Below are 18,219 nucleotides of genomic sequence, written 5' to 3'. Positions count from 1 at the left end.
AATATAGAGTACACAATTTTTCCTGCGCGCGCTGCATCTCCCTATTAACGCACTATCCCAAGATCATCGCGCAATTTAGCGTCCATATCCTCTTTTACTTTCGCCTGCGGTCGAGTTCAGTCGCAAAGCTAAGTACACTCCCAAAATTGCAATTCTGTTTGCTTTTTGGATACCTTTATTGTGCATTCTTCCCTTATTTCAATCTTATTTCATTAATTTTAGATTGTTGTTAGATTATCCCGTCGCGCGGAGCTTCCGTGATATTATTTCGTGTTTTTTGTTTGTGAGTTTGTTTTTTAAGATACGTTTCTCAACAGGCGGGTTGTCTTCACTTCTCCGCCCCATAGCTCCGCGCCTTCCTGCGTGTCGCGGGCGTTGACTTCGCTCCTTTTTAATTCCTTTACCGTAATTCTTTTTATTCACTGACTTCTTCGTTCTTCGTTCTGGTAGAACTTCATGAGGTTCACCAAACTTCTACACAGAATTTTGAAATTTTGTCCGGAAAATTATTTATGCTAATTTATGCAAAATTTATTCATAAATCACAAAAGATGTTTTTTCTTTTTCATTTGTTGATCAATTTCAATTTTGTTTTCTTAATATGATAGCTCGAGGTGGTGATACAAAATTCCAACACAGAATTTTGAAATTCATTAAATATGCTAATTTATTCATATATTTTCAAAACTCCCCAAAAATTACTTATTTATTTGTTAATTGATTTTGATTATTTCTTTTCCATCTGAGAGCTACATGAGATTTACCAAGGTTATACACAGAGTTAAGAAATTTTGACTAGAAAGTTATTTATGCTTAATTTATATCAAATTAATTCATAGATCACAAAAAATGCTTCTATGTCATTTCTTCATAAATTTCAATTCTATATCCTCAATTAATGTCACCAATATAATTCACTACAGTGTCAACTGGGCTGAAATTAAAATTGTGTTAAATTCCGTTGCGAGATGCCGGATGAGCTCCACATCATTGATGTGCTAGTTGAGCAATTTTTGGTCTGACATGCACTTACATAATGTTGTGTAATTTCGGAACCACGTACCCGGGTGACACCAAATTGGACTCATAAGTTGCGCAAGGCTTGAAAGTAAAAAGTCAGCGAGTGGCGCAATGCAAAAAAATTCGCACGGCAAAAATATTGCGCGATTCGTTGAGGGGGGCCTCCGAGGCCCCCCCCCTCGGCCTAGATAGGGTTAAAAATATCTCAAAGCTCTGTCAATTTCATGGAAAACAGAGTGGGCCCGAAAACAGAGCCCTGGGGGACGCCATAGACCAATGGCCTAGATTAATAGGACTGACTGTGAATGGAATGAGAGATAACATTTAATAAATAAATAACAATAGTAATGTGCATTTATATAGCGCTTATTACAAATGTTAGGTTATGGTAACTATATTGATTATCTTCACGCCCTTGAGTGTTTGGACATCCCAACACTTGCTGATAGATGCTTACAATTACAATGTTTGTCAGATCTTTGTACAATCAAGGCATGCATGCATGCTTCCTCAACGTAGAGATGCCTTGCCAAATTTCTGTTAGTTGAGGAATTCTGACCCTCTTTGCCGCATACCTTGCCATACATCTAGGTACCGAAATTCATTCCTACCTCAAGCAGTAAAGATAAACAATGATTTGAAGCTTGTTTGATTTCATTTCTAACTTGTATCTTTTGTTGATGAACAGTACTTTTCCATTTTCTCTCATTTCCGTCTTTTTTCTATTCTTTTCCCTTCTGTCTTCTGTAATTCTTTCTTTTATCTCTCCTCTCTTGTAATTCTCTGCCCCTCCTTGCTTCTCCCCCTTTCTCTTTCCTCTTTTTCCTCTCTCCCCTTTCCTCTTTCTCTTTCTTTTTTCCCTCTCTCCCCTCCTTTTCTCTCTCCTCTCTTGGAATTCTCTGCCCTTCCTCCTCCTTGTTCTTCCCCTTTTTCTTTCCTCTCTCCTCTCTCCCCTCTTCTTCCTGTTTCTTTTTCCCCTCTCCCTGCTTCTTTTTCTGCCTTTTCTCTCCTATCTTTCTTCAGGAATTATTTGTTGTGGGAGTCTTTTTCCTCAGCTCTACTTACTCCCTTCTTTGTGCTCGATTCGATTCAATTATTTCTTTATTTAAATGTTAGTAACCATTGTTAAATGTCATATATTGCATGATTAATTTTTTATTCTTAAAGTTGCCTCTTATTCTCTTTCCAATTTCCACCTCTTGCTTTCCCTTCTCTTTTGTCTTATCCTTTTTTCTTTCCTTTTTCTCATCTTTTTCCTCTCTTTCTTCCTTTTCTTTCATTCCCCCTATTCCTCATTGTAGTAATTATGTTATGGCCTTTGATATTTACTCTTCTTTTTCATCTGTATGAATTTGTATTGTATTTTATATTTATTTATAATATAATGTTTATTTTATATTTTGTTATTTTTCTATTTTTTAAACTTTCACTCATTTCAGTCTTAGACTGCTTGTGATTGTATTTTGCAATTTTTATTTGCAATAAATTCAATATATATACAGTAGTTTCTAAGTGCTTAACATATATACCTTAACGTAATACATGTATACGGATTATGAAGAGCAGAATAAATATATTGCATTACGTTGCATACTATTACATTAAATTACATTATATCAAATTACATTGCAAGACATTATAGTGAGTAATTAAAGAAAACGGATGGGGTGACATGGAATCAGTGAATCAAACTACAGTCCATTGAATAGATATGTTTTGAGTCTGATTTTGAAGGTGTCTACAGAAGGAGAATCATGGATTATCAATTGGAGATCATTCCACAGCTTGGGGGCACACACACAGAAAGCACGGTCACCGTAGCGTGTTTTAGTACGTGGACCTGGTGCTAGCTGTAAGTGAATTGACGTGATGAACGGAGCTGGATGGAAGTGATCTGTGTCTTGATGAGTTCTTTGACGTATGATGGTCCGAGTCCATTGAAATCCTTGTAGTTTAGAAGAAGAATCTTGAACTGAATACGTTGTGGAATAGGAAGCCAGTGAAGTGAACGAAGAGTAGGAGTAATGTGCTCGTGCTTTCTTGTGCATGTGATTAGACGTGCGGCTGTGTTCTGGATGTGCTGGAGTGTAGACAAGTAAGATGCAGGCAAGTTGATCAGCAGACTATTACAGTAGTCAATGTGCAAAGTAACAAATGCATTGACCAGTTTCTCAGTGGAATTTTTGTCAAGGTACTTTCAGAGTTTCCCTATCCTATGGATGCCAAATGAAGCAGCTCTGCAGATCTTCTGGATGTGTTGTTTCATGCAGAGTTTACCATCCACTACAACCCCAAGGTCCTTAGAGCATTCCGATGGTTCGACTACAGCCCCATCAACCTCAAACTTTGGGAGCTCTGATGACCTGCGAATGAGGATGTGACATGGATAAGTTCAGTCTTGGCACCATTGAACTTTAGATGATTTCTAGTAGCCCAGGATTTCACATAAGATATACACTCTTCTACATGTAGTTTTAACATCCCACTTGCAACCTCACTAGAGTTTAAGATGACATACAACTGCGTATCATCAGCGTACATGATGTGCTGAATGTCCTGGTGAGCATTGATGACATCAGTCAGAGGTCCGGTGTACAATATGAAGTTGAGTGGTCCCATGACGGACCCTTGCGGTACTCCACATGGAAGGAGAAATGGGTTCGACTGCACATTGTTGATAGCTACAACCTGCGTTCGATCTTCAAGGTAAGAACTGAGCCACTGCAGGACCATTCCGTCAAACCCGTATCTGCAATGGAAGCGCTGTATCATTGTGGTGTGGTCGATCGTGTCGAATGCTGCAGAGAAGTACAAAAGAATCAGAACAGCCTGATGTCCTTTATCTACATGTATAGCTAACAGCAGATCATTAGTGAAGGGCTGTTTCAGTGGAGTGGCATGGGCGATAAGCGGACTGCATTGCAGGAAATAGACTATTATCGTCCAGATGTGACCTCAGTCGGGCAGCAACAATCCTCTCAAGGACCTTACCGATAAAAGGCAGGTTTGCAATGGGATGGTAATGATTGAAGTCATTGCGATCCAGTAATGCTTTTTTTCAGGAGAGGAAAGACATGCGATTGTTTGAATGCAGCCGGTACTACTCCAGAAGACAAAGAGTGGTTTATAAGTCTGGTTATGAATGGAGCAAGCTCTTCGATGCAGTCCTTCACAAGATACGTTGGGATAGGATACAGTAGACATGATTTTGAAGGGCTTTTGTGAATCTCCTGAAATTCAGAAACCATAACAGGTTCGAAGATGGATAGTCTACAAGACGTTCTTTCTCCATCAATATCGGGTGAATGACAGGAGACCTCTTTAAGACTCGAGATAACATTCTGGATCTTGTAAGAGAAGAGTCCAAAGTCGTTGGCAAGGCCTGTATCTGATTCATGATCAGGAAGAACTTGTGCTGTTGGACAAGAAAACCTCTGCGTGAACTGGAGAAGCTGCTTAGTGTCACACTGCGCTCTCTCATCGGTAAGGTACTGAGATTTTGAATGATGTAAGATAGTGTTGTAGGATTTACACTTCTCCTTGTATATTTGTGTATTGATTTCAAGGCCAGACTTCTTCAATTTACGTTCAGCACGGTGTTTGGCTCTTTTCGCCTTGCAAACTTTATCCGTATATCAGGGAGCTTTTGGCCTGAGAGAGACGAGTTTAGATTGCTTCGGTGCATGCTTGTCAAGGAGTTGTTTCAAGACAGTGTTATACTGAACAGCCATATCTGAAGCATCGTTGGTTGGAGGGAGTTCAAGCAATGCATGTTTAAGGTCATTCCTTAACTTGACAATGTCAATATCACAAAGTTTCCTACAAGTGATCAGCTTCTTTGTTGACACAGGACGTACAGAGTTCAGATTGGTAAGCACAGCTGAATGGTCAGAAGGAAGTCCAGCTAATCTCACGTGCTGTTGCAGATTACTTGCATCTAAGTTATCCAGGAATATCTTAGCATCTCTGTCAGATTCGTCATCGACACGGATGTTAAAATCCCCTACAATCATCAGTTGATGTTGATCAATCACAAGTGATTCTAGTAATGAAAATTCTGTCACAAAACTGTTATATAACAGTTTGTTCCTTCATGATGGGGGTGGTCTGTATATGATACAAGATCTGAAAACGACAGAAGTCGAGATTCGGACCAGGAAATCCATGTGCTCAAAAGAAGAGAAAATCGCGGAGGAATTCCTGGTGAGTTCCAAGGAGGATGTATATGTAGGCGAGCGGCGAGAGGCCAAAATTTCGGACTTTAATCCCCCCGACTGGATCAAAGCAAAAACATGCATAATTTTGAAGGAAATTTTCTGAATTTTTCAGAACTGAGAGTTAAAAGTGTTGCAGAGTGTAGCTTCACCATGGAAACCAGCCTTGAATAGGCCACGCCCATTTTTGTGATAAATGCAAAGCAGCAACTTAATATTTAGATCTGTCAATTAATTATACTAATTTATATATAAATATAGAATTTTCAACGATGAAATCACTACAGATTGAATGATTTGATAATGCCTAGCAACCAAATATATATTTCATACATATTTGATTTCAAAATCGTTGCCTAGCAACATTATTTTCCCTAGCAACCATATTCACTTTTCAATATTCTTTAATTTTTTTACCAGATTAATTCATTTTATAATTTTTGAAAGTTTTTAATTTGTAAAAACTAATGAAAAAGGTAAATTTTGATGAAAAAGTGATAAAAGAGGAAGACTAGGATGTATAATGCATATATGATCATGAAAAATTACATTATTGCCTTGTTTGATTAACCCCTGCATGTGACGGATTTCACTCAATATATATGTTTGTGTGTATTTACGACTATATGCATTATTTAATGGATATTGTAATGTTATAAATCAAATAGATACCCTCCTATGTCATGTTATCTGTTCTAAGCTGAATATTTGAGTATTCACAGATTTTTCTGTTACCTATGGAAACCATTTTATGTTGCCTAGCAACAGTATTTTCCCTAGCAACCATCACTTTTTGGCGATATTTCAAGCCTGTAACCTCCCCAAAATTCCTGTTTTTGGTCCTCAAAATGCATCTTATACTATTCTAAGCATTTATTGTGGTGATGACAATTAATTTCAGCCATCTGGCCAGGCAATCAGCATATTGAGAGAGGGCATGGCTGTATACAGAAAACTTCCTTGGGGGTGGCAAGAAAGTCTCCAAGAAACGAAGCGAGGAAGCAAAGTGACTGAGTTTGGCAAGGGATGCTTTTTCATAGTAAATGGAATGATATCATGCACACTTTTGGTGGATTTAGTGAAAATTTTTAGTTAGATACCCTGTGTCAAGTTATCTGTTCTAATCTAAATAATTCAGTATTCATAGAATTTTCTGTTACCTATGGAAACGATTACGTTGCCTAGCAACAGCATTTTACCTAGCAACCATCACTTTTTGGCGATATTTCAAGCCTGCAACCTCCCAAAATTCCCTTTTTTGGTCCTCAAAATGCATCTTATACTATTCTTAGCATTTATTGTGGTGATGACAATTAATTTCAGCCATCTGGCCAGGCAGTCGCCATATCGAGAGAGGGCATGGGTGTATACAGCGGACTAAAAGTCTCTCATAAAGCGACCGAGTTTGGCAATGGACGCTTATTCATAGTAAATGGAAGGATATAATGCACACTTTTGGTGAATTTTGTGAAATTTTTTTAGTTTAAAAATGTATCTTGTCGCTGGAAATGGGTATTATTAACAATATCATTTAGTTTGTTTTTTGGAACATTTTATTATACATTTTAGGAAAAGTAATATATATCCAAGACCAACCAATAAGTCTCAAAGTGTATCCAAGACCAGCCAATAAGTCTTAGAGTGCCTGCCATGAGAAGGAATTATTTATCTTATGGAAAATATAATTCTTATACTGTAGTGATTGTGAACTCTAAAGCTAATTACTTTATGAGGTTCCTACTAATATGTAAATCACAATGATCTATCAAAGTTTCTTTCTGCAATTCTGGCAACTCTGTACATTGTGAACTAAAAAACTAATTACTTTATGAGGTTCCTACTAAAATATGTAAATCACAATGAACTATCAAAGTTTCTATCTGCAATTCTGGCAATTTTCCTGTGTTGTTGGAAGGTTTTTTTTCTTTTGTTGTTGTTGTTATTTATGCCAATGGATGGGCAATAGGGCAGTTAACACAGTAGTATACTTACAGACCTTCAAACAGGATTGCTGGTTTATCTGCACAACTTGATGAAAAAACCTTTTCAATGATCACCTGCCACGATTTAAACACAGATCAAGAGACCCTCAGTATGTCATATATTAACAAAAATTACAACAAAAATTACTCCAATATGTGCCTGTTGCTCACTAGAACCGATTAGTCTCTGTACATTAGTGGGCATTACATTACTGATTCCAGCAGTTAATTAGTGGGTCAAATATCTGTTTAAGTAGAATTGATTAAGAGTAGGCCCTGTTTTTGTCTGATCAAGATAAATGGCAAAGTCCTAACCATTGAACTTATAAACCTCCGAACCAATCTCTCTCCCTTCCTTGAGAAGCCACCTCCGATCGAGAAAATGTAATTATTGGGGATTTCAACAGTCACAGCACTATCTGGGGTATGGAGAAACCAACGAGATGGAGAACTTGTGGAGAACTGGTCAGATGCCAGATTGCATCACCCAACAAAATATGACAAGGTTGTGCTTGACCCTCTCCCGCACACTCAATATCAACCTATTGGGATGAAGGTGAATGAAGCCATCACTCTACGCACAGTTCCCTTTCACAGATGTTTCACCCTGAAGAAAGCAATCTGGGAGCAGTTAGATATGGACACAGTAACCATCCACAGGATCTTCCAGCACTTCCTACTCATTACGACACGTTTGGAAATCCTCACAGAAGAATATTCCATGAGGATGCTGTTCAAACTATTCTCCGGGCTTGACGAATGATGCAGCTGCTGTACAGTAAATATTTCAGCAGCTTTGAGAATGACCCCTTTGGTGCCGATACACTTGAATGTGGGGGAAATTGACAACTGCCATTATGGATAATAAAAAAAAAGACAGTGATTTAATAAATCAATGGACATGACTCACAACAGCAGAAAAGCCGGGGGAAACGATTCGGATCCTTGAAAAACGATTCAAACTATACCACTAGTGACCACCGACCAAGTGGCCCACTATCTTCTTGTGTACAGCCAAGGTAACCCTATTTATTGCCCATGAAGGGCCAACCATTTAAATACACAAGACAATTCAGCCTGAACGTCTTGTCTGCTTGTGCTAGGCTATCAAAGGGAATAATTAAAAGCAACAAGGAACCTGGATTAGATGATGTCCTCTGTGAGCAGATCACCCTTCTTGGACCAATGGCTGCTGACATGTTAAACTACTGTTTGCATGAAGAAAAAAAACAATGGCAAGAGGAATTTAGGGTAGTTGCCAATGTCGAGCTAGGCAAAGACCCAGTCAGAGTTACAGAAAAATCTCTCTACTCTGTCACACATTACAAGCCCTTTGAAAAGCTCTTGCTTAACTGCATTGTTCCCTCTGTGACTGAGTTCTTCATTCCAGTAGGCAAGATTCAGGCCAGGAAAGTCCTTTACTTATCAAGTACTGAATCTGACTCGGTACATCAGATGGTTTGAGGAAGGTCTGAAAACTAGAGCAGCCTTTGATAACTGATGAAACAGTTAATCATGGGGTAGGCCTACTTACGAGGAAAGTCATTGTGATGACAAAGGAAGTCAAGTTGACAAGGCTAATTAAAAAAATGCTGAAAGCGGTTGTGAATCTCAGTGGTTCGAGCAGCAAATGGTGGAGGCAGAAAAATGGGCTCCCACAAAGAAGTGTCCTTGCCCAACTCCTCTTTAACATATACACAGACGACCAAGTAATCCGTCTGTCTGCTACCATAAAGAGTAGATGATCTTTACCTATTGTGTTGCACTGTCCCCCAGATATAGTGGTATCAGCACAGGTGGAAAAAAGAGCAGAAAAGATGTCCTTCTTCCACTCTTTAACTATGAACCTGACAAAAAGAGACAAGAATCAAGACAATTTCCTTCACTTGACCGAATCCCTTGATAGCTATGCACACAGTCAAAGGATCGCCCTATGGACAAACCATCTCCAGTCTGTGACGCAAAAGCTTTCCATGTGACCTAGCGAATCACGCCCCAGGTTCAAATGACGATTGGCCATCCTGGCTATGTCTTACATGTAATCACCTATGGTCTGGAACAAAAAGGTGCAAAGTCCTTAATATGCAGTTCGGGGCTACAGCAGGGATGCAGACACTATCTACGACTGAGGAGAGGATCAGACAGTGCATCACCTTTTGGTCTGTCCCCCCCCCCTCCTACCAGAGCCATGGGCTGCCAAAGATCTGGAATCACTCAACCCAAAAGCCAGATCTTGCTTGAACCCTCTACTACAAAGGACTTGTGTAGTTACCCGAGAAGATGGGCACAGAGCAAATATTGCCCTTTAAAGGTCAAGTCCACCTCAGAAAAATGTTGATTTGAATAATTAGAGAAAAATCAGACAAGCACAATGCTGAAAATTTCATCAAAATCGGATGTAAAATAAGAAAGTTATGAAATTTCAAAATTTTGACTATTTTCAGCAAAATAGTTATATGAACGAGCCAGTTACATCTAAATGAGAGAGTCGATGATGTCACTCACTCAGGGAGCTTGTCAAAAGTCCATGCACCGTTCTTGATCGTTCTTCCCGCATCCGGGTTTTCGCTTCGGCTTTCCCGCCCAACGTTCCCTTCTCTTCAAAGGAACGGCCGCCATCAAAGGCCCTTTGATGCCACCGTTCTTTTGTTCGTCTTTCCTGCAAGTCTTAATTTCTGTCGAAAGGCCGAAGAATCTATTCTAAATAGCTCCCTCTACGACCAAAACAAATGGGTGCCTTCATCATGTTCATATTGACTGTCGGATCGAGAGTTCGTGTCACTGTTCTGAACTGTGGTTCGCATCTATAATGGAAGTTCGGGTGCATTCATAAAACCATGGTAGCTTAATCAAAAATCACACACATGTCATAAATCGTTACTGATCTTACGAATTTGCTGCAATAACCATGAAAACCTCTTTTTTGCAATTGGAAGAGAGTCAATTCATGATGTTTTAGGTGGGAAAATAAGATTCCACATATTTTCGTTTCGTAGGCCCAAGCCATTCGTAGAATTTACGTCGACTTAGAATATTAATTATTACTTGCATCTCAAACAAGTGTCGAGAGCCCCCCCCCTCCAAAAAAAAAACAGAAGGAAATAGAATGATAAAATAAATATGACCGGAACAGCTTGACACTATTAGGCATAGATAGATCAAAGATTTACAAAGATTTATTAGAAACTGTTTTAAATAGTTTCTTAAAATTTTTGACGGGCAACAATTTCCCCAGGATAACATATTGTCTCTTAATTGTCTCAGAGTTGTGTTCTCGCAGAATTCGTGATCAGGTGGGGGGGGGGGGTTAAAAACATTTTTCCCAAAATTCTTGACTTGCGTCTTCGGAATGAGAGTACGCATGCGCGTGGACTGGATATTTACGAAATTGTGGTCGTCTATTTGAATATTGTATGCCATGAATGAATCAGCATCCTCAAATTTCCGGTACCTTTCTACCCCCCCCCCCCCATTATGAGAGGCACAATTAAAATTTGTAATGCAAAATGTAGCCAAAACAGATCAGAGTGCCCCCCCCCTTGAAAGCGAACCTAATTTTTTCCCCTGTCATGGATCCGCCCCCGACCTATAGACATTATGTTGTATAGACCCAATTCTTGGTTGGATTTACATTTACATAGCCCCCCCCCTATTGGCGGAGCAAAAAAGGGAAAGAAAGAAAAAGAGAGGAGAAAAAGAAGGGGAAAACATAAGAGGAGGAAGGCGAGTGAATAAGATGAGGCGAAGACTTAGAAAATAACTTTAATAATCATTACGCTACTGGGACAACCAATTCAAAGAAATAAACAAATATCAACCTTGGGCGGCCGATCGGGGAAAATATGGGTGAAAAAAGAAATCACCCTCCCTATTGGCGGAGGCTGGATCCACCCCTGATTTAAATTTACATTTTATTCACACTATCGATCCCCTCTCGGGCATGAGTGTACAACATAAAAACATATAACAGACTAAAGTATAACTTCATTTAATTGGTTTAACGTATTAATAAACGTAATGATTTACTTCAATAACTCCATACATCTACTTGATTTGCTAGTTCAGCCCTCTGGACTGCCATACCCGAAAAGAACTCCCAAGGATTTAAAAAGCGCGAGCGCGCCCTCTCCCGTTCAGGCTTACTACCCATGATCACCGCGCAATTAGCGTCCATCTTCCTCTTTTGCTTTCGGCAAGCCACCTGTCAAGACGTGCTCAGATAAGTCTCCTAAGAGCTCAAATCTTTTTTGAGCTTTGGTATATTTTTTGTGCTTATCTGTTGTGCATTCTCCCTTTTAAATTCAATCTTTCCGTTTGTGTGGAAGATTGTGTTTAGAATTTACGCCTGGCGCGACTTTTTAGCGTGTTTTTGGTGACACTTAAATTGTTTTTCTAACGTTTGAGTTCTCGTCGCGCCGCTTCGCTAGCGCGTTCGCGAGGCACCGGGCTTGGCCTGCCTACGTGGCAGCAAGCCTTCACCACCTGCCATGGTTATTGTTCTTCACGTTCAAAGTGTGGTGGCTTTTGGTGCCGTTTTTGAATTAAATTCTAGACAGCCTTTACACTTGGTTGTCGAGGGTGTTATTGTTATTTCTTTTTGCAGGTTGGGATCTCCAACTCTGTTCCTTCCTTGCCTTCTGGAATTGATTTATTAAGATTTTCGATTGATTATTGATTGATTAATTCTTCAATTCTCTTTCCTTTCTGTTCTGAATAAATTTCTTGATTGATATTTTATTCACAGGCGGATCTTAAAGCTCAATTCCTTTTTCCTTCTGTTCTGAATAAATTTCTTGATTGATATTTTATTCACAGGCGGATCTTAAAGCTCAATTCCTTTTCCTTCTGTTCTGAATAAATTTCCTGATTGATATTTTATTCACAGGCGGATCTTAAAGCTCAATTCCTTTTCCTTTCTGTTCTGAATAAAATTCTTGATTAATATTTTATTCACAGACGCTTCGGGGATTGTTTAATTCGGTTTACGCAATTATACCTTGATTGATTGGTTATTCAATCCCCCCCAAAAAAAAAAACAGGTGGGGTCTCCTTCCTGTTAGAATTTTTTTTGACCTTTCCCGGAATTGTTTTCTTCGTTCAATTCCCTCTTCCCTCCTAGTCTTATATATCTTTTACTTCGACAGGCGGGCTCTACGATTTCTTTTTGAGGATTTACTGTGTCGTTCTTCCTCTTGGAATCGTTACTAGAGACGTTCCTCCTTCCTCCTGTTCTGAATTTCTTTACCTTTCCACAGGAGGTTACATTTTTCCTCTTGGAAATTATCGTAAAATTTCTCTTATCTGGAATTGTTTGTCTCTCAATCCCCTTTCTTCCTGCTCTGAAATTCTTGTTTTTGTGTTTCTTCGCAGGTGGAAACTTCGTTCTCTTCTGAACTTGCATTCATTTTCGAATTTTTCCTTCGGGCACAAAAAAAAAAAAAAGAATATAGTAGGGGAACCTTGTAGGAGTTTCTTTTTTCAAAGTCTCCGACCTCCTTTCTATTTTCTTACAGGCAGATACCTAAACTATTCTTAGGTTCTTCTTCCTCCCTACCCCTCCCCTCTTGATTTGTTCTGTTTGCTCGAACAAATTCCTTATAGGAGGAGGGAAAGACCACTCCGGTCTCCACTTTTAATCTAAGCGAGATCTTTGTAAAAAAAAAAAAAATTCTTGTTTTTCTTTTTTCAGGGTAGAGAGAGGTACCGATGAATGGGACTAACACAGCCCCAGAGGACCTGGTGCCCCCCACGGGGACCGTCCCGATTGCAAGTTTACAGAAGTCGGCCGCCTCCAGGCGAGTAGGAGGGACGCCGCGGTGAGCGCCCGGCGGCGGTGAGTATGAGGGTGCGTCGATCAGCATTCCGAATTTGCGGTCGGATGCTAAGAGAAGGAAGGCCGAGACTGTGGTGCCACGGTCTCGGACAAAGAAAAAAGTGGTAGCCAAGGCTTCCAAGCCTAAACTAGGTCCTGCCGCCGCAGCACCCATAGGGCTATGCGACCCACCGGCTACCGGGTCACCAGAAGTCCGGAGGGAGAGTGCGGTTCTCTCCCCCGGCACAGGTCAGGATCTCTGCCGTATAAGTCGTCCTCCGTTGACAGCATCGGGAGAGATCGCCCAGCCCCTGACTGCGAGAGGCGTCACACATCAGACTGTGACCACAATCTGACTCCGTCAGATTCGGGTGAAGTTTCGTTGTTGGCGGCCGCCCTGCCAGGGGCGGCAAATCGTAAGAGATCACCCGTGCCTCTTGTGCCTTCTTCTGCTCCGGCCACGCCGGCGGAGCCCGCAAAATAATAAGAAGAAGAAGAAGTCGAAGGAGAGGTCGGCCAGCCCTGTTGCCATGGGCATTCCTCCTTCAGACCCTTGTATCGGTGGTCAGATGTTACAGTCATACATGTTATGCTGCTATATTCTGCTACCGCGAGAGGCGTCACACATCAGGCTGTGACCACAATCTGACCCCGTCAGATTCGGGTGAAGTTTCGTTGTCGGCGGCCGCCCTGCCAGGGGCGGCAAATCGTAAGAAATCACCCGTGCCTCTCATGCCTTCTTCTGCCCCGGCCACGCCGGCGGAGCCCGCAGAAAGAGAAGAAGAAGAAGAGGTCGAAGGAGAGGTTGGCCAGCCCTGCTGCCATGGGCGTTCCTCCTTCAGACCCTTGTGTCGGTGATCAGATGTTACAGCTATTCATGCTGCTACATTCTGCTACCGCGAGAGGCGTCACACATCAGACTGTGACCACAATCTGACCCCGTCAGATTCGGGTGAAGTTTCTTTGTTGGCGGCCGCCCTGCCAGGGGCGGCAAATCGTAAGAAATCACCCGTGCCTCTTGTGCCTTCTTCTGCCCCGGCCACGCCGGCGGAGGCCGCGAAGAAGAAGAGGTCGAAGGTGAGGTCGGCCAGCCCTGTTGCCATGGGCGTCCCTCCTTCAGACCCTTGTGTCGGTGTTCAGATGTCATAGCTATTCATGCTGCTACATTCTGCTTTCGAGCAGTGCGGGTTCACCCCACCCTCGACGTCTACTCACCCGCTGATGCCCCTGAGCATCAAGCGAGACAAGTGGGCAATAACCACCAGACACCCGGGAAATCCTCGAGCGATTCTGTTAAATCGCCAGCCAGTGCACCGACTAACCGGGTGCCTCAAGATCGCGTGTGCTTTCCAGCATTTTCGTCGATCTCAGAGCACGTGTCCCAGCCGACACGCGGGGCCACCCCGGCGCTTACTGGACAACCCCCCGGTTCAGTCCATAGAGCGAGACTCCCTTTACGAGGAGTCTCTCGAAGGCGGACAGTGCGAGGACAACCCCTATCCCGCGGTCGACTTTTCAGTAAGCACTCAGGCGCTGCTTGACAAGTATCTACCTCACATCTACCCTCCGAGCGGGGGTATTGATGAAGCAAGGGAGTCCATATTTTCTCGCCCCGCCTCTTCAGGCGCTCCGAGCTCAATCGGCCGAATTGGGGGTCTCGGAGAGTGACGGGGTCGCTCTAGACGAGGCGGCTCCTACGACGAGGAAGCCGCCAGCTCCGAGGGTGTAAACCCACCCCCGCTCTGCTGCTGCCCGGAAGCGCCAGGCTCCGGCGCCGCCGTCTCGAAATTTTCAAGCCTCTCGAGGCTAGCAAGAAGGCAGAGGCAGGGGGGCGATTATTATGCAGGTACTCCCGAATTCGCCCTCTACGTCAAGCTCACATACGGCGACGACTCCTTCAGCGGTAACTCTCCATTCTTCCCCCTAAGTCTCTTACATACCGCATGCCGCACTTCTCTCGTGAGAATGTTTGGCTGCTTTGAGAGGGCAACCTATCACGTCCGCCCAGGCGACGGGACCGTCGCTTTTCTGGCCTGAACCTCACTTTCTATTCGAAAGTAAGGGTGCCCTGTCTTACTTAGCTCCTACCCTTGCAACGCCAGAGTCAGGGCTAGTACAGACACCCGTTCTCCAGCGATCGCCGCTGAAGAGAGGGCGACTCTGATATGAGCACCATCACCGCTCAGCGGTATGTCTCACTATCTCATAGCTCTCCGAGCTTATGAGTATGTATTTCGGATCTGAATGTCACGGCGATTAAAAGTTCTCCTGTGCTTAATAATCGCTATGCCTTCACCACCCGGTGCATTATGGTTATGATAACCTATTTGTCTCGTATTCGGGCGGCTCGTACGAACCCTGCCCGAGCTGCCATCACCGGTCGTCCCCCGGACACTGCCGGCAGCACCCGCACCGAATTCGTGGAAGGAATCAGCTTTTTATCCCTCCTGTTGACATTCACAGCTGTTCCCCGAGTCTTTCCCGGTTGGGTAAACATCATCTCGGAGGAAAGTAACCGCCGTACATCTCATGAGATTGTTGGCTATGTACGTGCGTTCAAACTTGTTTAAAGCCCCAGGATTCTCTGTCGGCATTCTATGCCTACTTTCTGGGCACACCCACCGTACCGGGTCGGCGAGTTCACACCAAACTGTACACCGCCAGACCATCGTTCGAGCTCTAACTGTCTATCTTATAGACTGCCCTCTATGTGGGTCAATCTTGCGGGCGTCTCCGCCGTTCCCTCCTTGTGCGGAGTGGTCTACGGTGGATGTCTTTACCGTGCCCGTTTGTCGAATCGGCTTCTTTCTTAGAAATTTTTTTCGGCACACTCGAGTCGTCCCCGCATGCTGCTTTCATCCTCCTTCCATGCAATGCATGTGGCCAGGGTCACCGCATGACCGAGGATGATGTAACCGTGGATGGATGTATGCTTATGCCTTCCTAACCACGATCACTACGACCCGCCTTCTCTCGGGCCGACTGTGGATGAGTCTCTCCATGTAAGTGATTTACTTCACTGGAGTTCTTTTAGAAATTTAGATTCTCATCCCCCGCTGCTTAGGGCGTCATTTTTGCTGCCCCCCGCAGCTTTTTGGAGCTCCTTATCTTACCGATATCGGACTGTTCCACGCTGCCACAACCGGCGCCGGCGGTGCTTGCTCTTACGATCACCTGAGAAACAGGCCTTGTGACTTTTTTCATAAACAACTGGTTCTCACCGCAGACTGATGGAAATTTTGTGATTACTTCCTCAAGTCTCCTTCGCTTGTTTCTTCAAGCGAGGACTTCGACACTCTTAGCCAGTTTCCGTCCCTAACTTTGATAGGACAGGGCCGTTGCTACCTCATTCGATTCCGTTGGGAATGTAACGGTTGAGGTATCATATCTGGCGATGTCTGTTCGTTTAGAGCATCTCTTGATGGTCGTTTACACGTAATATCGTGACAGATTTTTTTCGCCAGCTCCCTCTGGCGTACGCTTGCTGCTGCTAGGGATTCCCCCGCCCAGCGGACAGCCATCGCCGAGCTAGCCTCACGGGCTCTCTCGGCGATGGTGGCTTGAGCCAAGCCACCTCTTCCACCGGGCACTGCACCCTCAGATGGGTGCTTCAATCAGTATGGGAGAAAGGGGTTCCTGAGTTCTCTCTCGATCACTCGGTCTAAACACATTGTCGTGTGTGTACCGTGCTGTTTTCCTGACACGCCCGGTTGAGCTGTTTTGACCAGACTGCTCTATTCTACATAGGCAACATGTCCGCGGCATTCCTTATTAACAGGATGGCACTCAGTCGCTTTCTCGACCTTGTCTGCCTTACGAGTGGTTTTCTTCCTAAATCCCTACTCTCTGTCGTTCCTGGTCCCCTTCGGACCGCTAGTAACTTTTTACCACAGCTCTCTATAGAATCTGCAGATTTTCTGCCCTCAGCATTTGAGACAGATATCGAATTCTGGGCGCTTTCTCCCACGCGGAGGCTTCCACTACAGAAATTTCCAAGCTTGCGGGAAGCGTGCGACTAGCTTGCGCAAGCTTGCGGCATGCTAGTAACTAGCATGCGGCTAGCTTAATAAGGTAGTGATATGCGTGCAGAGTAATAGTTAAGCGATCTTTTAGCGAGCAGGGACTGTTCGCTTGCATGCACTCGCTTATTAAGCGAGCGCCCTGCTAGTCGCATGCTAGTTACTAGCAGCGGCACGCTTAAATTCTGTAGGGGTTCTGAGATATCTCGCCTTCTCAGATTGGTCGATTGATCACTTACTGAGCTTTAAAGCTTCAGTTTTCCGATCACGACTCTTGTTGAAATTTTCAACAAATCCGAATCTTATGCTCTAGTCAGCAGGTGATGTTGTTCTCCTGACACTAGGCCGAGGGCCCATGATACTGAGTATTCCTGAGTATACAGGGCATTCCTCTTGAGGACATTTTGAGGGCCGCCTTTTGGCGCTCAACTAACTCCTTCACTTCATTCTACTTGAAGGACATCCCGTCCAGCGAGGCGAGATTTGCTGCTTCGGCGCTTAAAGCAGCTGCGGCTTTTTCCCCCTCTCCCTAATTTCGTTGTTTTTGTTTTTTTAAATTTTCTTAGGCTTACAATTGAAAAATGCCTCCCTACGGTTTGAGTCCGTGTTGGTCTAGCAAATCAAGTAGATGTATGGAGTTATTGAAGTAAATTATGAAAATACTTACCTGATTTTCTTATTTACGAGATAACTCATACATCTACTTGATACCTCCCACCGACCCTCCGCCTTGCGTAGCAACATGTTTCAAACGTATGGGCTTGCGAAAGTTGAGGAAGATGGACGCTATTTGCGCGGTGATCATGGGTAGTAAGCCCTGAAGGGACGTGGGGCGCGGCTCGCGCTTTTTAAATCTTGGGAGTTCTTTTCAGGTATGGACAGTCAGAGGGCTGAACTAGCAAATCAAGTAGATGTATGAGTTATCTCGTAAATAAGAAAATCAGGGAAGTATTTTCATGTTCGGAATTAAAGATAAATACCAATTGTGGTAACGATCAGAAAATTAGTTCGATCAGAATCCAATGAATTTTACCAACGAAGTGTTTGTATCTAATCGAAAAATATTTGCAAATTAGCCTGTGAAAGAAATGTAAGTGATGAGAAAAAGAAGTGAGCGATATAAGCACAGAATTCCATCAAATGTCAGGTATTTTTGAGGCAATATTATAACA

Source organism: Lytechinus variegatus, chromosome 1 (assembly GCF_018143015.1).
Source record: "Lytechinus variegatus isolate NC3 chromosome 1, Lvar_3.0, whole genome shotgun sequence".
NCBI classification, from domain to species: domain Eukaryota; kingdom Metazoa; phylum Echinodermata; class Echinoidea; order Temnopleuroida; family Toxopneustidae; genus Lytechinus; species Lytechinus variegatus.
Note: the sequence above shows the minus strand (reverse complement) of the source record.